Source organism: Heteronotia binoei, chromosome 21 (genome assembly GCF_032191835.1).
Source record: "Heteronotia binoei isolate CCM8104 ecotype False Entrance Well chromosome 21, APGP_CSIRO_Hbin_v1, whole genome shotgun sequence".
Taxonomy (NCBI): Eukaryota; Metazoa; Chordata; class Lepidosauria; order Squamata; family Gekkonidae; genus Heteronotia; species Heteronotia binoei.
This window is the reverse complement of record NC_083243.1, coordinates 119,905,140-119,932,675: the sequence shown is the minus strand read 5'-3', so window position 1 is coordinate 119,932,675 and position 27,536 is coordinate 119,905,140.

Genomic DNA, 27,536 nt, shown 5'->3' with positions numbered 1-27,536 from the left:
GAGTCCTCAATATCCTTTCTTATTTCTTTTTTAGAGGCAGTTATTTATTTCACCCCCTTCATTATGCTGGCTTCCATTGCATCTAATTAGGCTTGCATTTTCTCCATTGAAGCAGACCTAGTACGAATTTGCTTCGGGTCTGACATGTAAAAAAGATCGAAAATTTTTATCGCACCAAATTAAATTTGGACCATCAGGTTTAATAGAGTGAAGCTTGTCCTTTCCAATGAACCCAATTTTGCCATCCTCTGAGCCTCCCAGGCTCAGATATTAATGTTTAAAGTTTTTATTTTCCCCCAAAATGGCAGGTGCAACTTTTGCTTCACTTTAAAAAAATTTCCTTCTTTTCCCTTTATCCAATTCAGATCTTCTTCACCACTGTTTAATAGTTATTATTTTAAAATTACCAATTCAATTAATTCAACCAATTTTTAATGTCCCAGTCACTTTTAAAACGTTAAAACTTTGTCCTCCCAACAATGGCCGCCGAAGTTTCTCTCTGATATTATAATCCTAGAGTAGGCTGTTTACTTCTCTTGCTTCCTTCTTCTTCCTCTGGTACTTCCTGCTTTTCCTGCCACCAAGTCTCATTTCACTGGTAGAGAAATCTCGCGATGTCTAATGTACTTCCTGTGTTGATTGTGAGTGCTGCAGATCTATGATGATGGGGCTACTTCCTCAACCGCAGATAGACAAAACAATAAATTCCTTTCTCCTTTTAGCACTGTCTTTTAAGTTTACAAAGTTCAAATTTAGCCCGTTTTCTTCTCTTCCTTTCAGGCTTCCATTATATCCAACTCCCACCTTTAAATTTTGTTTTGTTTAGCTTTAGTTAGTCCTGGAGTGAAAAGATAGCGATCAATACCTTTTTTTTGCAGTTTATCCAAATCAACACCAGTCTTTTGTAGATTAGATGTTTAAAGTTGTAAAAGAAGTCAAATAAATGACTCTGGAAACTTCTGTAGATGATGAATATGCAACTTCTCTCCGGAGATCCCTCAAAGCCTCATAGGAGCCCCCTCCGGAACTCCCTTTCAGCCAAGGTAAGTCTCCTCAAAGTATCTGTGCATATCCTGGATAATTCTCTAGCTGAAAAAAGTAGGCAGAAGGCATTAGTTTGCCTTTTACTACCCTGAACAGAAGTGCCAGCCTGCCCCCGCTAAGGAAAGCAGCTCAGCTCGCCATTTTCCGATCCCGGAAGTCCAACGAATAAAATATTGAGATTAGTGATGCAGAAAATGTATATTAACAACACAGAAAAGTTACTTATTTACAATTTAGTTTCAAAGAATAGATCAGTCGCACAGGTCTCCACATAGATAAAGGAAAAAACTGAGCGAGGCACATTAATTTAAACTAGTTATGGCTTCAAAGAGTAGTCTGAATTTTCTTTAATACTTTCAGGCATAAACAAGCTTTTACTGACTTGCCACTAGGTTAGATCCTCTTACATAGGAGAGACAGTGGTAAGAATCGGGTACTCTATTTTCTTTCAGAGGTAGAGCTAAACCACTCCACCACACTACCAAGCAGAGCTACCCTTCACTCTTATCTGCTCTTTTCCTGAGCCAGACCTGAGCTCTCACTTCTCTCTTCCTGAGGCAGAACTGAACCAAACTCCTGCTGTGCCTCCATCCAACATTCCATCACCCTTTTGAAAAGTAATTGGATCGGAACAGGAGTACAGCATTCCCATAGGCTCAAATAAGTGACTGTTTTCCCTTCAGGAGCAGGACAGCCTCCTGTCTGTCATGCTTCCCTTCCCAGAAGGCTTGGTGAAATATGAGACCAGTTTCCCCCACTCAAAACCAATTAAATATGTAACATGTTCTGTCTATATGGGAATCAAAGGCATGAAAAGTCCTTTTGACTTCCACATCATTTTGTTGTTTAACATCTGCCTTGTATTTGATACATTTTGATACAGCTATAGAAAAGGAAAAGGCATTAATCAAGCTAGAAGTATTTATTGCATGCCTGCAGAACTTCTGACCCAAGCTCTGAACAAAAAGTTTATCACTGAGTATTTGTCTTAAGTGTGTTTCCTCTAAGCTGATTTATTGTTAGCTAGCTCACAATTTTTTAGTTTCCAGCTCACACATTTTTGTCTCAGCTCAGGAAAAATGGCCCCAGAGCAAACTAATTTGTGCAGTAGCTCACACCTTTAATGCTAGTAGCTGACAACGCTAATGCCAATAGCTCACAAAGTAGAATTTTTGCTCACAAGACTCCGCAGCTTAGAGGGAACATTGGTTGCCAGGTCTGAGTTGGAAAATACCTGAAGACTTTGAGGGTGGATTTGGGAGAGGGTGGGGTTTGGGGAGGGGAGGGACCTTAGCATTCAATGCCATAGAGTCCACCCTTTGAAACAGCCATTTTCTCCAAGGGAATTGATCTCTTCCAGCTGGAGATCAGTTGTAAAAGCAGGAGATCTCCAGGCCTCACATGGAGGCTAGCAACCCTATAACAGTGCACTTCTTCTGGGGCAATCACAAGATGAGATAGTTGCCTTCCAGTTCTGTATGTAAGCTTCCCAAAGGCTGGCCATGGTGAGAAACAGGATGCTGGAGTAGGTGGATTTTGGGGGTTCATATAGCAAAGCTCTTTTTATGATTTTATCACTGGGCAAAACAAACACAGGCAGCCTGCTACAGACTTCATTATTCTTTTGGGTTTTCTCTTTTCCTTGATATACCAAAACAGGCAATTGTTAAGCACCTGAAAGGTTTAATGTGCTGTACTTGGTTTCATGAGTCACAGGCTGATAACAGATGGCCTGATAACAGAAAGCCACCCAGAAGAAGAGCGCCCCGGAGCTTCTGGACAGCGCTGGAGGAAGGGGTGGGTCTTGGGCAGGTGGGAACTGTCTGGAATGCTCATGTGTCCCGATCGCGGCTCCCCAGGTGCTCGTAAGGCGCTCTCCGGCTTTCCAGACAGCTGGCCGCCGCCTCAGAGCCACCCCAGCAAAAAGGGACCACTTTTGAAGTGGTCCCTTTTTGAGCCGGGTGGAATGTCCTTCAGGACGGGGTAAGTGCAGGACAGGGGCAGGCGGCAGATGTTGCCGTCTGGCCGGGGTTTTTTTGGGTTGACTTCAGAGGCATCTCTGAGTCAACACAAAGTGCTGGTCTGTAATCAGCCACAGTTTGTTATTTTTGGACTGGCTGGGAGAGGGGCCACTCCTGTAGTGCTGCCTAAAGTAATCACATGCAATCATGGCAATATGGGAAAAATGGATTCAAAAGTAACAATAATTGTTTCCACAACAAACAAGGTCAGCTGTAGAGCTGAAACAGCTGATTAGGATTAACAGCTGCAACAACAATTACAGATATCAGACAGTCTGTACCTAGGGGCTTCCTCACTTCTAAAACTAATTGTCATTAATCTGTAGCATGTTTAAATTACAACATCTCTTTCTCTTTTTAGCGTCTCTCTTTTTTGTGTGTGTTAACATGTACCTAAGAAGATGATCCTACTGGGTTTCACCAGTGATCTTTTTCCTGACACCATTCAGTTTGAGATGTTTTATGAGGAAAAGTAACAGTACAAGATGAGAACACAGGAGGTGCAAATTTAGGAACATGATGCAGTAGTCATCTCACTATCCATTGCTATAATCTTCCCCCAACATATCCTTTCTGGACTTATTTGGCTTGCCCCAGTGGGCTCAGGAAGTCAAATATGCTACCTTCCTGCCAAAGGCACCACAGCACTTTCAACTAACATCATTTACCCAGTAATGGCAGTGGACTTCTCCCTAGCCTCCATTCACACTCAATAGAACAGTGGGTGTGGGAGGGAATGGGGAAGGAATAGCTTATAGAAATAACTTCCTGTTAGGGTTGCTGGTCCCCAGATCCTGAAGAGGGACCCCTGAATAGTTAATGAATACCCCAATAATAATAAATGTAAATATGCTCTTGCCTTTAAAAGCAAAAAGAATGTTGGATGCAACATTTAGAATGACTGTTGGAGGCCACACAGCCCAAATGGGTGTGGATAAGAGGTTGTGAAAGTAGAAAAAAGAGGCCCCCTCTGAGAAGCTTCTGCTAAGCTGATAATGAAGAGGGACAGAGGACGTATGGAAAATTACAGGAATGTGAGGGCATGTGGAGTAGATAAGCCTGGGGGTTTGGCTGCTTGTTTTGGGGTTGAATACAAATGGTTTGTTGGAGAAAAACTTTAACTTAGTCATTTTGGGGCTTATGCCGACTTAGTTCTGCTTTGATGTCAAAGTAAATCGTTTCATACCAAGCAATGTGTGGGACTCCATTATTTACCTGCTACAATCCCCCCACACTTTTGCAGGCTTCTTACTGCCACCCACCAGCTGGCTGGCAGCGGAAGCCCTGCCCCAAGCCCCACCCCTAACAATGATCACCTGCAGCCACCCCCGCCTTTTTTGCAAGATTTAAATGGTTTCCATTTGATCAGGGAGCACATGGCCTGCTGATCACTGGAGGGACCTTTAAATCCTGCAGGAGAGGAGTGGGGGGGGGGTACTAGCCGTATGCCTGAACTCCAAGAGGCAATGTGCTTCTTGCAATTCAGGTACATGCAGCCCTGACCCGAAAATCAATTAAAGGGTCTCTTTAAATGATTTTTTGTGAGCAGGGGATGGACCTCCCACTCCTGCATTCCAAGTGTCATGACCACTTGGATTGCAGGCGTATGAAACCCCCTTGAGCTCACTAAAAGCAATTAAAGGGTCCATTTAAACGTTTTTGCCAAGCAGGGGATGGATTTTGCATGCCTGCATTCCAAGCATGGGCTGGTCCTCACATGCCTGAATTCCAAGCCGTGTTGCTGCTTGGAATTCAGGCACACATCCAGCAACCACCCCTCTCCCTCCTCTCCAGCAAGATTTAAAGGGCCCTCCAGCTGACTGATGGGCCAAGCACTCCCTGGATCAACTAGAGGGCCCTTTAAATCTGGCAGGATGGGAAAGAGAGAGGTGGCCACGGGTGGTCAGTGTCGGGGGTGGGGACATCCCCAACATTATGTCATTACATTGGGCACATCACCATCCCCTCTAAGAATGCCTCTCAAAAGTCCCCTGCCAGAGACAAGCCAAACCTGGCAACCCTACTTCCTGTTTTGAAACAACAGAGATTCCTAGAGCACAGGAAGTCTCAACTCCACCACTACCCCCATTTTCCCAGGGACTGCAAGCCCTACTCTCAACCCTAGGGCTGCTCAAATGTGGACTACGTCTTACTTCCTCATAGTCCAATCTATACACAAATAAAACTCCCCTCTTTATATACTGCTGCTTTCCCCACCTGCATCCATTTCCTTCCCTAGCAAAAGTCACCATGTACCTATCTCTAGCTTCTCTCAGTCTTCTGGCATGCCTCCACCTGTCTTCCTATCCCATTGTTTGACTTCAGGATTGGGTTTTGCCCCTTGGCTCACGAGATATAGCTTGCTATTGCCAGATTCCTTTGGGTTCCATAGGGAAGCAACTCTCCATGAAGATCCTATTATTTTCCATGATATCCACAATCTCCCCTTCTCCTCTTCCAATTTGGTTTTGTAAGCATGAAGAATCTAATCTGTATACTTGTCATATAATGGAAATATGCCACTGAGAGGAGATTAAAGCAACTTCCTCACAGCATATTTGTGCAAAATAAATGTAAGCATTTGTGTTTTTAGCTGAAGTACACTCTCCATTATAGTATATTCTGAGAATTAAGATTGTTTCAAAATCATTTTAGAACCCCTCCTCAGAAGTACATGGAAGGAGGCTATTCTGAACTTTAGGCTTTAGCAAGAAAAGACTGGATCTGTTCTTATGCAACTGATTGTTTGGAGATAAACGTGGAAAACAGCCTGAAAATGGAATGATAGGGAATGGAAACAGTGTAGGCATCACAAGTTTTGAAACATTATCACGTCCATGCCCTGAGGGACTCGATTCAGTTCTGCAGGACTTGTAAGGCAGAGATGTTTCGCCAAGCGTTTGGTTGAGGACAGTGACAGTATCCATCTGGCTGGAATTCTCACTCCCCCACCCCCACCCCGTAAGGCAGCAGTACAACTGGAAATTTTGATAACTGGAAATTCTGACTGCCATCTGTTTAATTTTAAATTGATAGAGAAATTTTATTGTAATTCTTAATGTTTTCATTGCACGATATGTTTTGGTTTAGTATGTTATTGCTCACTGCCCTGAGCCCTGTCTCAGGCAATGGGCGGTATAAAAAATTGAAAATAACAAGTTTCAAATGTCTTCTATTTCTTTCCTAATATGGGCAGATAAACGAAGCTATAAGAAAATAGTTTTATTTAAATACTTCAGAAGTCAACAGTAAAGTTTTCTCATAATAATAACTACAAATTTATTGCATATAGAATTGGCCACAGTAATTTAAAACTGTCTTTTAAATAGTACTTACCTTGCAGGCAGGACCAAGGTTAGAAATATTGTTATCATATGCAAAAGAGTAAAAAGGCAGCCTCCCCTACTTGTGGCTCTGATAAAATGTGATAGCCCCACTTCATCCTCTGCTGTGGCCCTGTAGCTTACTGTAAACACAGTAAGTCAGAATGGTAATATTTGGCAAGCATATAGTACTTGGAACATTTTAAAGTGATTTGCAGTAAGGACTTGTACAATTAAGTCCTCACATGCTTGTAGGCCTTTAAACGTTGAAGTCATGCCACAGAATAAACCCCACAGAAATGATTCCGCAGTGCTACTGTAATGCTTAAAAAACACATTGCTGTTTTGTAAATGGGTTGTGATTTTCTGAAAATACTGGCTATTTGTAAGAACAGATAATACAGTCTGAAACATCTGCTCTTGCTATCCACTGCTGTAAATATTGCTGTTAACCAATAGTTACAGGAGAGACTGTGATTACATCGCTGGAGAAGGAGAACATGAGCACACATTTTCTCCATCCACATTTCCAAAATCACCATGTTCCCTAAATTATCACACAGTTGTTCCCCCAGATCTCTGCCACTAGCTTTGAAAAAAGAGGTAAAATAATTATCAGTTATAACAGCTGAAGTTTACTACATGTTGCTAACTGTGCACCATGCCCATTTTGTAAAAGACTGTAAAGATGTTGTAAAGCTACTAATTGCTGAAAGGTGAAGACTGGCTGCTTATTATCTTGGTTTGGCATACACCATCCTGGAAATGATGGGATAAGGTAGCAAAGCATTCATGCTAGATGTGTGCAGCCATATTTCTGAAAATGCACTGTCATCCTAGAAATTGGTTGTGTTCCAGTGAATAAACTGTGCAAGTTAGCAAGGCACCCATAAAACGACCCCAACAACATATGCATTATTCATTTTGTGTAAAATTGTTTTATACGCTTGATTTTATGTTCTCTTTTGGAAGTCCCAAACTGCAAAAAGAGCTCTGGGAGATGAGTACAGGAGGCTATACTATTGCTACCATGAAACCAAATTTAAATGGCTTTTGAATAATTCAGTCTTATTAGACTTTCAAGCTGTCATCTTAAGTTTACATGAAACATGCATCAATCTTTCACAAATGCAGCAAATGCCTATCATCTGCCCATGCAGGAAGTAGTAACACCAAGACAAAAATACAGTCCTAGGCCACAGTCTACATCATATTTGGAGATAGGATACTTCATCTTGCTTCTTTTTCCACAGAGAATTAGAAATATAAAATTGTCAAGAGATATAAATTGGATTTTTTCCATTTGTTCTAACACCACTACAGTTCTCATAGAGTCCAAATTTTGTAATTCTCCCCCTCCCCCCATGGATGGAAGACAGTGGGCAAAGACCAGTTGCTATACAGATAAAAAGCCAAGGCAGCTCCAATCAGGTCCGTATCTACCAGGGGGGGGGGGCATGCTGATCTATTAAAAAAAAACCTTCCTTCTGTAGGGCCCCTCCATTGACTACCAACATGTTCCTCCCTCTCACACCAAGATAGAAGCCAAGGAACTTGGGCTCCGGAGGCAGTGCCAGCAACCTCCTTGCCCCACTCCTCTCTCCCTGCCGCTCGGGTAGCACTCGTCACAAGGCATATCTGTGGTGTAGGGAGGGGGAGAGAGAGCAAGTGAGAGAGCGAGAGCAGGAAAGCAGCAGCGCGAGAGCATGCAGGAGAGTGGCAGAGAGAGAGAGAAAGCGTGAGACGAGAAAGCAACAGTGAGGGAGAGAACAGCAGTGTAGGAGAGAGAGAAACAGGGAGGGAGAGAGAGCACATGCAGTAGTGAGGGAGAGAGAGAGAGTGAGGGAGAGAATGGCAGTGAGAGAGAGTGACAGGGAGAGAGAGGGGGAGAGTGAGAGAGCGGCAATGAGAGAGAAAGCAGAAGAGTGACAGCAACGGGGGAGAGCAAGAGAGCTACAGACAGAGAGGGTGAAGAAGCAGCCAAGGCCTGCAGCCTCCCCACCAATTTTTTTTTTCTCCCAGGCCCTTCCACCCAAATTTTCTGGATATGGGACAGGTTCCAATTAGAAGCACTTTGTGTTCATAATTTTGGTTTGGTTTTCCATATGTGTAGAGATTCTCAGTTGAATCCTAAAAAGAGTTACACCTTTCTAAATCCATACATTCATGTATTAGAGGGTATAACTTTGCTTAGGATGGTGCTGTCTGTTTCATTGATAACAGCACAATAACAATGAATAAATAATGCTTATACATTATCCCAAACAGTCCTTTCCTGCTTAACAAAATTGAAAAATAACCCTCCTATGATTAAATGTTGTTGTTGTTGTTTTTGCTAGGGGATACAAAAGGATAATTTGCTTATTAAAGGTATCTGGAAAGCCTGTCATGCCTAATGGGTTTTCTCCAGCCATTTCATATACGATATGATAAACCCATAACTACAATGCTGAACATGAAAGAATCTATAAACCTTGGTTTAACAATAATCTGTGGAGTCTTTTCAGTCCAGGATTATCTTCCTATCCCATTATTACTTAATCCCTTTATAATCTAATCAGCCTCTGCAGCATCATGCTAGCTCTCCCTGTCAACACTGTAACCTAATATTTTGTTCTTCAAAAAGAACACCAGTTTCCACTTTAAGAGTTGCAGTAATTCTTACCCTAACCCAAGATCACCAAGGATTCACCTTCAGTTAAAACTACATTAAGATGATTCCATATTCTTCACAGCTTTATTTTACAGAGAATTAATGTTAAATGCATGTATTGCTTATAACAATATGTAAGACTTGCATATGCAAACTACTGTATAAGCACATCCTGTTTATAGAAATAACATTTCAGTACAAATAACCTCATAAGCAAAAACAATGTACACAGCAAACTGTAATTAATGTTTCCTGGTTTTGTATCTGAAATGCTTTGTAGCTTCCTTGAGTTATTTAATAGTTTTACTACTTATCTTTATGCCAAGCAAATAAATCTATTGAAGAAACCTGCAAAAGACACAGCAAACCTTTCAGTTAATGGAAAAATTATTTGTGAACTTCGTCAATGTACTATTATTGGCAGTGATCAGCTTATTTCTTTAAAGCAGACATACTATATGAAAAGCAGGGTTTTTCATACTTCTTGAGTACAACATAATGGAGCTTTATTGCTAAGTAACTTTTGCTTGGCTTTATCAGTTAAACTGAGCTGTATCCATTGCACTTTAATTTCTGGGAATGCTTTCAAGTGGAAATGTGGAAATTAATTTTCAGTGCATTGACTAAATTTGCCACATTGTTATAAATTGGTGAGGACTATGTTAGTGACCTTCCAAATTCCATATCTATTCCCCTTCTTCTTTCCAGTGTTAAGTTGCTTTCTATAAGAATCTTTTATCTTTTGTAAGGTACCTATAATATTTTTAGATGGTGCTGTATACTTAGTTAATGAGTACAAGTCTAAACATTACATTTACCATATTTCTAGCAGGTTACATGTGTTACATACTTTCCACTCATGTTGATCACGAGATATATATATATATATATATATATATATATATATATATATATATATATATATATATATATATATATATATATATATATATATATATATTTAATTTTCATCATGGAAGCTTCTTCACTTTGATGGAAATGCCTTCATTCTTTCAGAACACCCAAAATCAGAACACAATGGCTAGGCAGATACATGACATCACTAAAAGCCTCATCCCCATAAACACAGTGCAAATGTTCAAAACACCACAGGTCCAAGATCACATCAAATCATTCTTGGATATTCTAGAGGGGGCAAGCTGCACCTCAGCACACCAAATTAACATGGTAACATTGACAAATACACACATTGTGTGAAAACAAAACATTCCATATGCTAAGTATAACATTTAAACTGGACCTGAGACACTTATCGGTTGGTAGGGAAAATGGCCAAATAATTGTGCAGGTAACTTAGTAACAGACGCAATTTCCCTTCCAACTAGCTTCCCCCCTGTATTTTCTATGGCTGTTCATGCTGCTCAGGCTTTCTGGTTCCTCCCAACTGTCCACCTATCCTGTATTAACATTCAGTTGAATTTCCAAATAGCAGCTGTGTTCACTGCTGCCCACCTCTGCATGCTCACATTCACCATCATGTTTTGTTTTCAGGCCTGCTGAACATGGCAGTTTGGGGAGCTAAGATCTAACATCATTTATTTGAATAGAGTAAAACAAAAGCAGCTTTGGGGAGGCACCTGAACACAGAACGAATGAATAGGTGCTTCTTTTTCTGCTCTATGTTTCTCTGATTGATATCTCACGCAACTGGCTATTTCTATTCTCTACTGGTGTTAAAACAGCATATTTATCAAAGAGAAGGGATTAAGCATTTTTCTCCCACCGTTGTTCAGATCAGTATCCTGCTCCTGGCTGGTTTTCTTTAAAACAAATATGGTGTCAGTACAGTGTCACATAATTTGCACCAAATATGTAGTTGGCCCCATTGCTTAATGCAAGATGTACTGGTTCAGGCAGTGAACCTCGACAGTATGAAATATCATGATTGCATTAATCTCAAACAATTTTGAACAGAATTTCAATATGAAGCATCACATGAACTGCATTACTTTATGCATAGTTAATTGCTAAACCCTTCCTTATTATCAGTGTCAGCCAATGTACCCATTTAATTACTGAAAGGAAGCCAAAACACTGCTACTCCCAAGCATCTCTTTCAGTCACTGGTACATTAAATAGAGATATTAGTTTAAACTGTAACCAATGGATCAGTGTTTGGCAAGTTATAGGATCATCACAATTACAAGGCTGTTAACTGTTTGGAAACTGTTCTGTTTACATCTTTGGCTGGAATTTAGGCTCAAAAATTACAGATAAAAGACAACAAAAGGGAATTTCTGAAGTTTTAGCTATGAGTATGATTTTTTCAGTTAGAGGCAAATTGAAAATTAACATTAAAGGATTTTGCATAAATCATTGCCATTTTAGTCAAGTATTATTTTAATAAATACTACATTCTGAATGTGCCACGAGCCATTTTAAAATATTGTAGATATTTTCTTTGGAACTTTGGGTATGTTTATTGTATGTACAAAACAGAGTTTCTATACACTGTTTAAGATAAGCAGAAGTGTTCTGGAGGGTATTTTTGTAAAGGGATTAGAACTGTAGGATAATGGAACAGTGCAGGAGGCTGATTTATAAGGAATAAGTTTGCAGCCTATTGTGGTTTTTTTTTGTATATATCCAAATTATACAGCAAAAAAAACCCTTTCTCTATAAATTATTCTTTACATTTATAGTAACAAAATTCAGTAGGGTGTAGCTTGTGGCATTCAGAAACATTAGCTTTATTTAATCTTGCGTGAACTGCCTTATTTTAACAGTTCCATTGTCGAGAGAAACAATAAATACAATTAGAGAGCTAAATATTTTTTCAATCAGCTCATGTTACTAAAGATGGAAATTATACATTTTGATCTCCTGTATCCTCCTCCTGAACTGGATTTATTTTTTTCACTTTTTAATCCAATTACAATCAAAAAGGGAAGGGGAGAACCTTTAATTTTTTGTTGTGGTGCTTGGTGCTACACAAAATGAGCACCTTGGGATCCATAAAACTGCCATTTACAATAATTAACTGTTGAGTGATGAAACAGTAGTGACAGACTGTAGTAGTCCTGGTTCTCCATCCAGTCAACACCCTGGCTGCTAGACTTATATAGTTCATTAATTATTCCTTGCACTATGTCCCCAGGCCGTCTTTTCAATTCTACCGGTCAATCTTTTTAAAAAATTTAAATACCTTCATGACCAATTAAAATATATCATTGCAAGATGTTGGGTATGAATATGTGATCATTTGCTTGCAAGTGTAGTGACTGCTGCTTTGTACAGCACATAGGTGTTAGCTTAGCAGATATAAAGTGTTCATCAGTTGATTAAAAAAATTGCTTACATATAATAAATGTGTACAATGAGTATTCCAAGTAACAGGTTGCAGTAAATCTCAGACAGAATGCTTAGGCTGAAATCCTGAATTTACTCACAGTAAAACAATTTCATTGTGGCCACAGCTGTTAAATAATGGTAAAGGTTTGGACTGAGTTTATACATTATGGTTTGTACTAGAGGTGGGCACAAACTGGGAAAACAGTCACCTACCCGCCTCCTCCTGGTAACAGGGTTTTGGAGGGGGTGGCCTGTTACACTTCAATTTAGGCCTGAGAGGCTATCACCTGCCCATCTTCTCATTGTGAAGATGGATTCTGGGGCTAGCCAATTCTTCCCCATGGGCCCAGGAGGTGACAGAGCCCTCAGCCCATCAGACCACGCTATTGGGGATAGGTGTTCAAAAATCCCACTGTGGGGGAGGGTGGGTACTCAGGCAAGGAACCCAGCAGATGAGTCCCTCTGCTTGGCTTGAGCAGAAGGATAGGTAATGGCTCAGAGCCATGAGCCCAACAGACACTGCCCCAGCCAGGGACAAGTGTTCAAAAAACCCACTGAGGGGGAGTGTTGGTCCTCAACTGCGACATCCAGTAGCTGAGCCCCTTTACTTGGCTTGACCAGAAGAATAAGTGTCTCAGAATGCTGAGTAAGGACCAAACTCTCCCAACCCCACTATTCAAAATGATGAATGACTTCCAGTTCCCTTCCCTCTCTGCCTCTAACTCCCTCTCTGCCTAACTGCCTGCTACCAAGTAAAAACAGCTGCATGTTATTTGGAGGTAATATAAACATTCTGCTCTCATAGAGCAGAATGTGAGTTCTCTTGTTATTTATTCGATTTGTTAATCGCCCTATCCCAGCTTTCACTGGGCTCTGGGCGATGTACAGAAGTATATCATAAAACAATATGCAACTTTAAAATTCAATATACAAGAATTAGAAATCAGAATAAAAGATTCAAGATGGCATTCTATAAATGTTCTGTTCCAATCTGGACTACTTGGACATTTTCTGGGAAAGTGAAGAGGGGATTTAGAACAGAAGATGGGGGGTGGAGAGAGAGAAAAGTGTCATCTAGTAAAAAAAATGCTGCCCTCAACCAAAAGCCTGGTGGAACATCTCTGCCTTACAGGCCCTGTGGAGTTGCATAAGATTGTTCAGGGTCCTGGAGTCATTTGGCAGAGAGTTCCACCAGGTTGGGCCAGGCCTTGGTTGAGGACAGCTGGACATCCCTGGGGCCAGGGATCACCAGCAAATTGTTATCAGTAGAGTGCAAAGCTCCACTGGGGACATAACAGAGGAGACAGTCCCACAGATACACTGGTTCCAGACCACTCAGGGCCTTGAAGGTCAATAGCAGAACACTGGACCTGACTCAGTACTCCAATGGAAGCCAGTGTAGCTGGAACAGCACCAGCTGAATATGTGCCATCTGTGACGTTCCCATCAGGACTCACACTGCCACATTCTGGATCAGCTAGAGTTTCTGGGTCAGTCTCAAGGGTAGGTCCATGTAGAACAAGTTACTGTAGTCTAATCTGGAGGTGACGATTGCATGGATTACTGTTGCTAAGCCAGGACACGATAAGAAAGGAGTCAGTTGCTGGGCTTGGCGAAGATGAAAGAATGCCAGTCTGGTAACATGCATGACCCTGGCTTCCATAGATATAGAGGCATCCAAAGTCACACCCAAGCTCTTAATGGATGATGCCAATGTCAACGGTGCCCCACCAAGAGCTGGGAGCCTGCACTCCAGTCCTGAAGCCCCCTCCCCAGCCACAGAACCTCTGTGCTTGATGGATTCAGTCCCAGCCTGCTCCTTCTTAGCCATCCCACCATGGCCTACAATCCCTCAGCCAGAATTTGCAGGACATTGGCCAGCTGGCTGTCCAATAACAGGTACAGCTGGGTGTAATCAGCATATCGATGACACCCAAACCCAAAGCTCCTTGCCAGCTGGGGAGACGAGCACCTCCTGAGGAACCCCATATAATAAGGGCTGCCTAGAGGAAGCATCTTCAACCAGCACCACCTCCATCCCTGCACATGGAGGAATGAGGAAAGCCACTGAAGAGCCACTCCATGAACTCCTACATCAGTGAGGTGGTGAGTCAGAAGATCATAACTGACTGTGTTGAACACCACTGCGAGGTCAAGCAACCACAGCAGTGTTGACCCACTTGTATCCAGCTGTCCACAGAGCTCATCGGTCAGGGTAGCTAACACAGTCTCCATCTCATGGCTGAGGCAGAAGCCAGACTGGAATGGATCTACAGCTGATGTGTCATCCAGCAAACCTTGGACCTGCTCAGTTATCTCTCTCAATCACCTTACCCACAAACAGTAAATCTGAAACTGGCTGGTAATTGGCTGGATTTAAAGGATCCAAAGGGTTTTTTTAACCACTGCCTCCTTAAGGTCTTCCAGGAATATCCCTGTCTCTAAGGGCAGATTGATGTCCATCAGAGGGCCTCATATCCTCTCATTGCTGGCCTTAACCAGCCATGAGGGACACAGATCAAGGAGATGTGGTCAGCTTGACCGCATCCTGTCAACAGGAGAGAGCAGGCTGAAGGATTAAAAAATCAAATCCAAAGACAGCCAAGGGGCCCCAAGTTCACATAGTATGTCAACACTGGCAGGTAAATTGTGGTAGAGCAATAAGACTTTATCCGTAAAAAAGCTCACAAATGCCTCAGAGCTAATGGCCAAAAACTCCTATATCTATTTTGGTGCCTCTCAGTGAGAAAACAAAACAAAAAATCCCTGTGTGACAATAAATGTAAAAATGCCACTGAATTTTTTTTAATCTTTTTATATAAATATTTGCTGTCTTTTGATGTGAATCAAAATATTGTTCTGTTATACCATGCAAAATTCCAAAAGTACAATACAAAAATAAACTCACAGTGGCAGAAAAATTTATAAGAACCAATACTGTTCCACTGGGCCCTGAATATCATACATGATAAACACGGCAGATGTAATTAACTATACATAGTCCATTTCAAACTTTAAGTTCTTTTTCAAGGGTTAATTTCAGTCATTGTCCAAAAATGCATCCAGCTTTCAAGGTCTCTTCAATCACACTGGCTATAACAAGCTGTGTGTGTTGCTTTAATGGCTTTTTGATACAATTGGCTCTTTAAATCTGCTGCCAAGAATTCTTCAGCACTTTCACCCTTGTACATTACTTTTGCCTATTGGAATGCTGCAGCTGTTCTCTGTCAGTTTGCAAAAAAGACTGATGGAGTCTGCAGGCCCCATGTCCACAGGCCAGGTGTCAACCCAAGCACCAGCTCCCCAAGACCAAACAGGATTCTGCAGGAACAAAAAAGGTTGGAGACAGCAGAAATGCTGCAGCAGGGCCAGGAGCACAAGACAATGCAGCAAGCAGCAATGGAGCCTGCCACAGCACAGCTGACAGTGGTGTTCTGACAAAGTTTGCACATAGAACTTCAAATAGACAAGAGCATGTAGCAAAAAGACATTCACAGAAGACAGTTCAAAAACAGTCTTTCCAATCACAAAAGAGTAATAATATTCCAGTATTTAGTTCATAGAAATAAAGAAGCTCTTCTAAAGAAGTCTGTTCTAGATATCAAGACGTTTCATCCGTCTTTCTTCAGTTCGGAGGCTTATTTATCACTAGAACCCAATCTTTACAATACATTCACAGAAGACCAACAAGGCTCAGAACATGTCTGTTAGATTTCCAGGAGAACCAAGGATTGTAAAAAAAAAAAACAACCCAAAAACCTGAATGGAACTCTCTCTCAAGTATCTGCTCCAGTAGCCATCTTGATTCTCATTCCCCTAGGAATGTTGGTAGCCAGCATTGCCTGTCAAGCTTTGGAGCACCACTATTGGTGTTTCCAGGGGTGCAGAAGGTCCACAGAAGACCATCCCCCACATTGCTTTGACAATTTATTGATCAGCACCAGCATTCTGCCTCATGAACCACCAACACAAACCACACAAACCTCCATAAGAAACATGTCTGCTTATGGGAGATGTGATTACACAAACCATGGCTCACGAACCATGAACTAGGCAATTTTTATGATGAAGTTAGGTTCGTGACAAGGTTCACGCCCATCCCTAGTTTACATTACTATGGTTAAATACTAGCATCTTCCCTGTATCTCTTCTAGGAAGAAGACACATAATTCTTTCTTGTGTCACTCTGCACATATTGGGGGGGGGGGGAGATAACCCCAGCAAGCTAAAATATGGTTTCACTATACATGTGGAACATGAACCAGAATTAAAACAAATCATGATTAGTGTTAAACATATGTGTTAGATCTGCCTGGTGCAGGGGTTTCCAAACTGTGGCTTGGGAGCCACATGTGGCTCTTTCACATATATTGTGTGGCTCTCAAAGCCCGCACTGCCCTGTCAGCCAGCTTGGCGAAGGCGCTTGTCTCATTAAATAATTTATCCACGCGAGCTCCCAGCTGGCAGATTGGAGAATTTAAAGTTAAAGTTGCTTTCCTTCTACCTCTTCCTCCCCCATCTATTTGCCTTTCTTCCAGCTCTCAAACATCTGACATTCATGTCTTGTGGCTCTCAAACCTCTGATGTTTATTCTATGTGGCTCTTACATTAAGCAAGTTTGGCCACCCCTGGTGCCTCAGAGGTAGTGGCAGAAGAAAGACTGTTCATGCTAACATTCAGATACATCAGCCCTTGATAAAGGCAGCTGTTTGAATTCTGCAAGTATGCGGAGAATTCAGTACAGATCTTTTGCCATGTTACTCCTCTGACATGTACCTACTGTACTTAGGAGTGACACCACCCCCAACAAACCACAGATACTTCTAAACCTCCTTTATATTTAAAACTATGATCAACTATGTTCTGGGGTGGGGTTTTTTCAACTTCTATGTTAACTGGGGCAGGGAAGGCCCCAGCATTTATGTCTTTAACAAAACCCTGAAATACAATAAATATAGTAGGCAAGCCAACAATGCTTTCCTGGAATCAGCACTCTTCTATTTTCCACTTTGGTTCCAAGTTCTAATTGTTTAAATAAGGTAAAATTAAAAGGTAGGAAGCAGAGTTAAAAACAGTAAGGAGAAAAATATGCTACCTTCAAAAACCAGTCAGTCTTCTTTCCTAAGGGCAGTTTTCAAGATTAAGCACTACATAAGGATATCCTTGTCCCCAATACTATCTCAAGCTTTTTTGCCAGGCTTTATGTGGGTGCATATCTCCAAGACATGGTAAGTAGGTCTTCTTATTCCATTGGAATAAAAGGACTGTGTGAAAACTACCGACACTGGATTGTTGGTGTGCTTCCCCTTCTCAAGAAGAAACCAACAATTACATATGATTCATGTCGAGACCACTGAGTAACTATCTGCTTTTTCCCTGGCATCTTGTTGTCTCCAGGATTAGCTTAATTATTGCTTAATATGAAACATTATCTATTCATCAAATATTCTCTCACTAATCATTTCCTTAGTTGTCTTCACGCAGTACTGATGTTCATTTTGCACCTATTTACATCATTCCCTCTTGGTTTGAAATTATTCCCCAGGGCACTTGACAACATGCTTTCCACAGGTAATTAAATAATCACCAGTTTCACAGCCGCTTCTTAAAGTGTAGGAATTCTCAGTGTAGGTTTTGGTTAGTGCTAATGAAAAATGATGATGCCGTGGCAACAACACAGAAGAACATGCATATGGCCTAGAGACAGAATGCAAGACTGAAAGAGCTCAAGAGTGGTAAGAGAGAGACACAGAACATCTTGGGACTCTGTCACCAGGTCAGAGATCAGCAAACGTAAATAATCAGTATCACACACACATTAGGAAGTAAATGAAGTGCAGCCTGGTGATTAAAGTAGAAAATAGTGAATATTCGTGTAATTCTAGGCAAATTATTTCTCTTCCATGATCTTTCCTAAGGGTAAGAAAAAACAAAAGAGGTAATATTGCAATGTCCTTGTACCAATCTATGGTGTAACTGCATCTGAAATACTGTTTACAGTTCTGGTCACTGTCTCTCGGCTTGGCTTCGCGAACGAAGATTTAAGAAGGGTGCAATAGTCCACGTTTGCTGCAGGCTCGCTGGTGGCTGACAAGACCAATGTGGGACAGGCAGGTCCGGCCACAGCGGCTGCAGGGAAAAGTCTGATTTAGGGTTGGTCCTGTAGCAGTGCGATTCTTCCTCAATCTCCTTTTGTCCTCAAGACCAGCTATGCGTGCGTTCTCAAAGGAAGAGACAGCCTGGTGGATGGTGTGCCTCCATGCTTTGCGATCTGAGGCTAGGTCAGACCACTGGTGATGGTTGATGTGACAGGTGCTAAGGGATTTCTTCAAGGAGTCCTTGTACCTCTTCTTTGGTGCCCCTCTATTTCGATGGCCGGTGGAGAGTTCGCCATACAGGGCAATCTTGGGAAGGCGGTGGTTTTCCATCCTAGAAATATGCCCTGCCCAGCGCAGCTGCGTCTTCAACAGCAGTGCCTCGATGCTGGTAACCTCTGCCCGCTTGAGGACTTCAGTGTTGGTCACAAAGTCACTCCAGTGGATGTTGAGGATGGTGCGAAGGCAGCGCTGATGAAAGCGCTCAAGGAGTCGCAGGTGATGACGGTATAAAACCCACGATTCGGAGCCATAGATGAGGGTTGTCATCACAACCGCTTTGTAAACATTGATCTTTGTGCCTTTTTTCAGATGCTTGTTGCTCCACACTCTTTTGTGCAGTCGGCCAAATGCACGGTTTGCCTTTGCCAGCCTGTTGTCAATCTCCTTGTCGATCTTGGCATCTGAGGAGATGATGCACCCCAGGTAGCTGAACTGCTGGACTGTCTTCAGAACTGATTCACCCACAGTGATGCAGGGAGGGTGATAATCTTCCTGGGGTGCAGGCTGGTGGAGAACTTCTGTCTTCTTCAGACTAACTTCTAGGCCGAATAGCTTGGCAGCCTCTGCAAAGCAGGACGTCATATGCTGCAGAGCTGATACCGAGTGGGAGACGAGTGCAGCATCATCAGCAAACAGTAGCTCTCGGATGAGTTTTTCCATTGTCTTGGAGTGTGCCTTTAGTCGCCTCAGGTTGAACAGGCTGCCATCGGTGCGATAGCGGATGTAGACACCATCGTCCTCATCTAGATCTACTGCGGCTCTTTGAAGCATCATGCTAAAGAAGATCGTAAAGAGAGTTGGCGCGAGAACGCAGCCTTGCTTTACACCTGTGCCTATTGGGAAGGGCTCCGAGAGGTCGTTGCAGTGTCTGACTTGGCCTCGCTGGTCTTCGTGTAGCTGGATGATCATGCTGAGGAACCTTGGGGGACATCCTAAACGTTCCAAGATTTGCCACAGGCCTTTCCTGCTAACGGTATCGAAAGCTTTGGTAAGGTCGACAAAAGTCACATACAGACCCTTGTTCTGTTCCCTGCATTTCTCTTGGAGCTGCCTGAGAACAAATACCATGTCGGTGGTGCTCCTGTTAGCTCTGAAGCCGCACTGGCTCTCTGGGAGGAGTTCTTCTGCAATGGTGGGCACCAGTCTGTTCAGGAGTATTCTGGCAAGGATTTTGCCTGCGATGGAGAGCAGGGTTATCCCCCGGTAGTCTGGTCACTGTAATATAAGGGATATTATAGCACTGGGAAAGGGGCAGAAAGGGGGAGCTAAAATCTTGGTTATTTGGAAAGGGAAACCTCTCCCTATAAGGAAAGGTTAAGAAAAAGCAGAAAGAATTATTTCTAACTCTCTTCAAATATTATTAATTTATTTATTTATTTATTCGATTTATATCTCGCCCTCCCCACCGAGGCAGGCTCAGGGCGGCTTACAACATAAAATCTAAAACAATAAAATAAATATTAAAAGGCATATACAATAATTTACAATAATTAAAACAGTGAAACAAGAAACAAACAGTCTGACAGTTCGGTGCTATTCTCACAGCCTTCCTTTGCAGTTTTTAATACCAGTTAGTTATATGCCAACCAGAAGAGGACCATCTTACAGGCCTTGCGAAACTGCCCAAGGTTCCCGCAAGGCCCTCACCTCCTCGGGTAGCTGGTTCCACCAGCAGGGGGCTGTAATTGAAAAGGCCCTATACCTGGTTGACTTCAAATGGGCCTCCTTCAGCCTGGGATTACTAGTAGATTTTGGGAACCAGATCTGAGTACTCTCTGGGGAACATGTGGGGAGAGACGGTCCCTAAGGTAGGTAGGTCCTAGGCCATATAGGGCTTTAAAGGTAATAACCAGCACCTTGTAACGAACCCGATATATTATTGGCAGCCAGTGCAGTCCCCGGAGCCCCGGCTGAATGTCCCCCACCTAGGAAGCCCTAATAACAGCCAGGCAGCGGCGTTCTGCACTATCTGCAACTTCCGGGTTCAGCACAGGGGCAGCCCCATGTAGAGGGCATTACAGTAGTCTAACCTCGAGGTGACCGTTGCATGGATCACTGCTGCCAGGTTGCCGAGCTCCAGGAAAGGGGCCAACTGCCTCGCCCGCCTAAGATGAAAAAATGTGGACTTAGCAGTGGCTGCTATCTGGGCCTCCATTGTCAGGGCAGGCTCCAGTAGTACCCCCAAGCTCCTGACCCTGTGCGCCACTGTCAGTGGTGCACCGTCAAAGGCTGGTAGGGGAATTTCCCTTCCTGGACCACGCTGACCCAAGCAAAGGAACTCGGTCTTCGCTGGATTTAGTTTCAATCTATTCAGCCTGAGCCATCCAGCCACGGCTTGCAACGCCAGGTCCAGATTTTCTGGGACAGTCAGGCCGGCCGTCCATCAGTAGATAGAGCTGGGTGTCATCAGCATATTGGTGACAACCCAACCCATACCTCTGGGCAATCTGGGCAAGAGGGCGCATATAGATGTTGAACAACATCGGGGAAAGAACCGCCCCCTGAGGCACCTCGCAGTCAAGCGTGTGTCTCCAGGACAGTTCACTCCCAATCGCCACCATTTGTCCCCAACCATCAAGGAAAGAGGAAAGCCATTGTAGGGCCAACCCCTGAATCCCCGCGTCGGCAAGACGGCAAGTCAGCAACCGATGGTCGACCGTATCGAACGCTGCCGATAGGTCTAACAACATCAGTACCGCCGAGCCACCTCGATGCAGGTTCGATCCAGGTTCGATTAGAACTACCCTCAATTAATTTGATGAATAGCAGATTCAGCACATAAATAGACCCTTCCATTCATACTTGGTTGGCCGCTGTGTGAAAACAGATGATGGACTAGATGGGCCACTGATCTGTTTTAGAACACCCACTCTTATTTTCTTACAAATCTCAAAAGGAAAAAATAAATTATCTGGGCTATTAAAAGTATATTTAATTCCAAAATCATTTGTGTGGAGCAAAAGAGTAACCATAAATGGTTCGCCTTACTAGAAACTGAAAATTTCAATTTTTATACTTATGTTTCACTTAAATACAAAAGCCCTTAAATAGGTATGAGACTTCTCTGCTAATATTGGTATTATTCATTCTCCTCACTCATTTCCCAATTATTCATTCTCCTCACTCATTCTCCTCATTCATTTGAATAAAAGATCTACCTAGAGAATGGAACTCTGGCCAAAAGTCACCATTACAACTAAAGAAAAGAAGGCTTCATTTATTTTCATCTAAAGACTATAAAGGCGTAAAGGAAGAAAGGGAGTCTGTCTCTTGAACACAACTTTCAAGAAAGGGCACACTGCAAACCTAGAGAACTAGACAATATATGAAATGGAATAAACGGGTCAAGCGGGAAAACTGGCTGCCATCAAGTTGGAAGAATTTTGTAAGCAGATGGACTGATGTTCCTGCCAACCTTGTGTCATGATGATGGAAGTACAGTGCTTGTAACCCCAATGGAACCACAGCATATGGAATTGAGCTCTGCATGATAGAACCTATAAATTATTATTTTTGTTGTTTTCGTAGAATTAACAGGCAAGGCAAGTCATCAAGAATATTTTGTAGCACACTCCATTAGTGGTTTATCTAGACTTTCAAAAACACCCAGCTAAATACATAAATATTAAGTCTTTGCCTCATTCACTCGGACGGTGTGATGTATAAACTGTACTCAAGTTGCCATCAACACAGTCAAGGGTTCGATAAACTGTAGTCTAACCATTTTTATACATTCATAATAGTATTTAAAAAGTGGATTGTATGCAATGTTCCCTCTAAGCTGTGGAGTCTTGTGAGCAGAAATTCTACTCTGAGCTTACTGGCATTAGAAGTTGTGAGCTACTGCATAAATTAGTGGGCTCAGGAGCCATTTTTCCTGAGCTAAGACAAAAAATGTGTGCGCTGGAGGCTAAAAAAAACAGTGACCTAGCTTGCACTAACTCAGCTTGGAGGGAACAGATTGTGTGTTGTGTTCTCATATTGTTTTCCCATGGCATCCACCCATTTCACACACACATACTCCTCCCTTCCCAACTCCTTTTTACCACATTCTTTAAATACATTAAATCAGGGCTTTTTTTGAGCAGGAACGCAAAGGAATGCAGCTCCTGCTGGCTTGGCATCAGGGGGTGAGGCCTAATATGCAAATGAGTTCCTGCTGGGCTTTTTTCTACAAAAAAAGCCTTGTGTGAAACAATGGTGACATCAGTGAGTGTGGCCTAATATGCAAATAAGTTCCTGCATTAAATATTTACATATTATGGTAAGAGAGTTACAGATGATCAAATAACTCTCAACATCATAGCTATTTGACTCAGTCATCTTCAGAACACTGGGAGTGTATTCTTAGTGTTTTACTTTAAAGTAGCAGCTCTAAGTCTAGAATCCTCAATTCAAATTGATAAATATTTTTTTAGCCATGGAAATCTACAACTTCAGGAAATACACTCTTTTAAAAATGGAAAGGAAAGCTATGAAGAGGAATGAAAAGAAGAATGCTGCCAACTGCATAGGTATGACCCAGAATCAAGAACACATGATATGCTGCTAACAGATTGCTAACACTATACAAATGCAAAACTGTTCTGGATACTACTCATAAGCAAATATTTCAGACAGTCCTAAGACAGGCTCAACTGAAAAAAGAACAGGCATTTTGAACAAGGAAAGTTCAAACGTTGACAGCAATTTTTGTAAAGTTTTTTTCCTGTCATTCATGCCACCATTTCACAGAATATTTCTATTTTTCCTTCATTCCATGACATATTTTGAAATGCATCTGGATTATCTACACAATGTATATTTTCACAAAACTTGCATTCAAAGCCCTGCTCAGCTATGAAGTTCAGAGATAGGCACGAACTGGCTGATGAACTAAAGTTTGTCATAAATTTTGGCCTGTTCAAAGTTCACGAACCAACATGAACTGGAGAACTGGAATGAACTTTCACAAATTTTGGTGCAATCTGTAGTGGCTCATCATGGTTCATGAAGAGCAAACCCCTGTTTTCTGTGCTTCACAAGAAACAGCTGAGCAGCTGGAAGCTCCCCACTGCTCAGTAGCTTGGTTTAAATGGCTCCAAATAATTTAAACAACCACTGCTTTATGCTCCCCATAGCTTTCTGCAGGGAGAAGAAAAAAGGGGGTTTAATGGCCCTGGCTTCTGTTCCCCACAAAAAGCCACAGGAAGCAGAAAGGAGAGCTTAAACGGAACAGGTAAACTGCCTTCCCAGGGGGCACTTAACCCCCACCACTCTGCTGGCTATAGCTTACCACACCTTTCTGTTGGCTGTGGTTTGCCACAGCCTGCAGAAATAAAGGGGGGAAGTGCCTCCCAGGAGGCACTTCACCCTTCCCCCAGGAGGCACTTCACCCTTTCCTTTTTTGCTGACCTGGGAAAGTCATGGCCAATAGGTAAGAGCAGGTGAAAATCCCCCTGGGAGAATATTTAAGCCTCTGTTTCAAAGCTTCCCCCACCACTTTGAGAGGGGAACAGAACCATAGGGTTACATAGAGCCAGCAGAGAGCAGCACTGGAACATTTAGATGGCTCTAAGCCATCTAAATGGCAGCATTCAACTATTTGGTTTAAATGACTCATGACCCTTTACAAACAGGTCCCCTATTCCCCAAGAGCAGCATTTTGCAGACATGAGTGGACTGAAGGTGGCAAGAGGAAAGAAAGTTACATTCTTCTGCTGGAATTTCATGTAGTTTTACAGTTCAATTCATGGGGTCAGCCATGAACCATAAACTGAACTGAACCACAAAAATGCAGTTTGTGACTATCTCTAATCAAGTTTACTGGGTGATTTTGGGTCACTATTATCTCACTAAACCTACCCCATGGGCTTGATATGGGACACTTCTGGGGTACAAGAGCCATAAGTCATACAAAACTTTTAACAGCATAATAGAATGAAACAAAAACATACACAGGATCCGAAATGGGTGAAACCGAGTAAAATATTTCACTGATCAGAAAGATAATAAGACAACACCATGGAAAAACCGATCAAATATTATTTGCCTTTGCACAAAATTATGATAGCCCTATGCAACACAACAGCCATACACCCAGCCACCAACCCATCAATCTGCGAGAACCACCAGTGATCAAATGCTGGGCAAATCTCACTGGAGAGCTGGAAAGGTCAGAGGCAACAAGATCAAGAAGTTGCCAATGAATCCCACAAAAAACACGGTAACTGAGCAAAATATGAGCAACTGAATCAGGCTCTGACAAGCAACTCCCACATAGTCTGTTCTCAAAAGGAAAAATATTTAGTCCAGCGAGCATAAAAGCCCATCGCTGTCAAGAGCCAGCAAGACCCTGCATGCAAGCAACTCCTTGCCTTACAATGGGCAACAAGCCAAAATGACAAGAAGAACAAAATGGGGTGGGATAAAAAAAAGTATAAAATGGGGTAAGGTAGAAATGGTGAAACTGGAGGGGGAAGAACAGATAAGGCAAATAGAGCAAGGTAGAGAAGGGGGGAGGTATAAGGTAAGGTAAGGTAAAATTTTATTTGTATCCCGCCCTCCCCGCCTAAGCAGGCTCAGGGCAGCTAACAACATCTTATACATATACAGTAATAAATATAAAAACTTTAAATTTAACAATAAAACTTAAACTTAACATTATAAAAACCCGTTAATGTATTTAAAAATTCATAATTTAATTTCATCTGGCAGCAATGGTGGCATTCTGACACTAATTTCTGCCGATATGATTAGTTCCATGTTGACATAGGTCCTTGAAGGACCATATTGGCGGATCCTTAATTAACAACAGCAGATATATGCTTGTTTGAAGAGGGCAGTCTTGCAGGCCCTGCAGAACTGGTCAAGGTTCCGCAGGGCCCACACCTCCTCAGGAAGCTGATTCCATAGGGCGGGGGCTGCTATTGAAAAGGCCCGTACTCAGGTGCTCTGAAGCTTGATCTCTTTCGGCCCAGTGTACTATTGAGAAGGGAAAGGACTGAGACCTCCGGGGAAAGAAATGGGGGAGGGGGAACAAAATAATGGAAAGGAGGGGAAGATAGGGCTGCAAAGACTGCTGGAGGAATATGGTGGGTGGGGGGAAAAAGGGGGGAAGGAAGGGGCAATAGTGTCTTCTTGTGAAGCCCTCATAGGTAATTCTGGGGTACTTCTGAAGTTGCACTCTGGTGCACACTTATCTGAGAGTTAGCCCACTGAATATACTGGGCTGGATCAAAACTAAATTGGTCATAACCATGGATTGCCCCTTCCCCCTGCAGACCTCCTTAGTCATTCCTCAGGGTCCTCTATCCCCAAAGAGCAGCACTTTGTGGAGATCAGTGGACTTCAGGGAGAGACAGGAAAATTATATTCTCTGCTGTTGAAAAACTTAGGCTGGATTCAGCCCATTGTGATTGAATTCTGATTATATGCCTGTAGGATTGCACTGCACTTTTTTGGAGAAAAAGCTCATTTGGAATACTGTGTGCAATTCTGGTCACCGCACCTCGAAAAGGATATAATAGCATTGGAAAAAGTGCAGAAAAGGGCAACTAAAATGATTAAAGGTTTGGAACACTTTCCCTATGAAGAAAGGTTAAAATGCTTGGGACTCTTTAGCTTGGAGAAACGTTGACTGCGGAGTGACATGATAGAGGTTTACAAGATTATGCATGGGATGGAGAAGGTAGAGAAAGAAGTACTTTTCTCCCTTTCTCAAAATATAAGAACATGTGGGCATTCAATGAAATTGCTGAGCAGTCTGGTTAGAACGGATAAAAGGAGGTACTTCTTCACCCAAAGGGTGATTAACATGTGGAATTCACTGCCACAGGAAGTGGTGGCAGCTACAAGCATAGCCAGCTTCAAGAGGGGGTTAGATAAAAATATGGAGCAGAGGTCCATCAGTGGCTATTAGCCACAGTGTGTGTGTGTGTGTGTGTGTATATATATATATATATATATATAATTTTTTGGCCACTGTGTGACACAGAGTATTGAACTGGATGGGCCATTGGCCTGATCCAACATGGTTTCTCTTGTGTTCTTATGTTCTTAAGCTCAGTTGAAATTTCATAAAATAAATACATACATAAATACATAAATAAATACAAATGTCAAAATCAGGACAGACTTTCCTTTGTTAAACTCCTTGTAGGAACCTACCAATTAATTTAGATGTGGACTGCACCAATTCCAATTTACAGACCACCCAAAATTCACGTATGAAACCTCTGTAACTAATAGCTTACCATAAACTATTCATCTGGACTGTTATAACCACTGAAGCCATTAAAGCCAAGAAATCAGATAATTAACAAGTGCCTCTACAGTCTCAAACATTTATACAGATTGTGCTTTATACTGCATTCAAGAGATAATTTATATACTTAAAACAATATCACACTAATTGACTAATAGAAAAATATTTTTATTTTTAACCAAATACTTAATATTATAACAGCACTAGAATGCTTATAAGTAGTAAGGTGCCTGCTGTCAACTCATTCTGACAGGGGTTATATTTTAGACTAGGGTTGGGCATGAACCAGTTCATGAGTCATAATTCAGCACAAAAAGTCCCCGAACTGATGTTTGGAGAAGGCACCTTACCTGAATATTTACTGGACTTCTGTCTGGTTCATTTTGGCTGTTCGGGCCATTTAAACCTAACACCTGAGCAGTGTGAGTCCACAGCTCACCCAATAGTTGCAAGCCATTTCAGCTGTGTGTTTCACTTCCCCACACTTGGAAGTGGAGGGAGCAAAGCAGCACTGCAGAAATGGCTGTCAACCATTTAAACCTAACAGTGGGGCATTAGCTG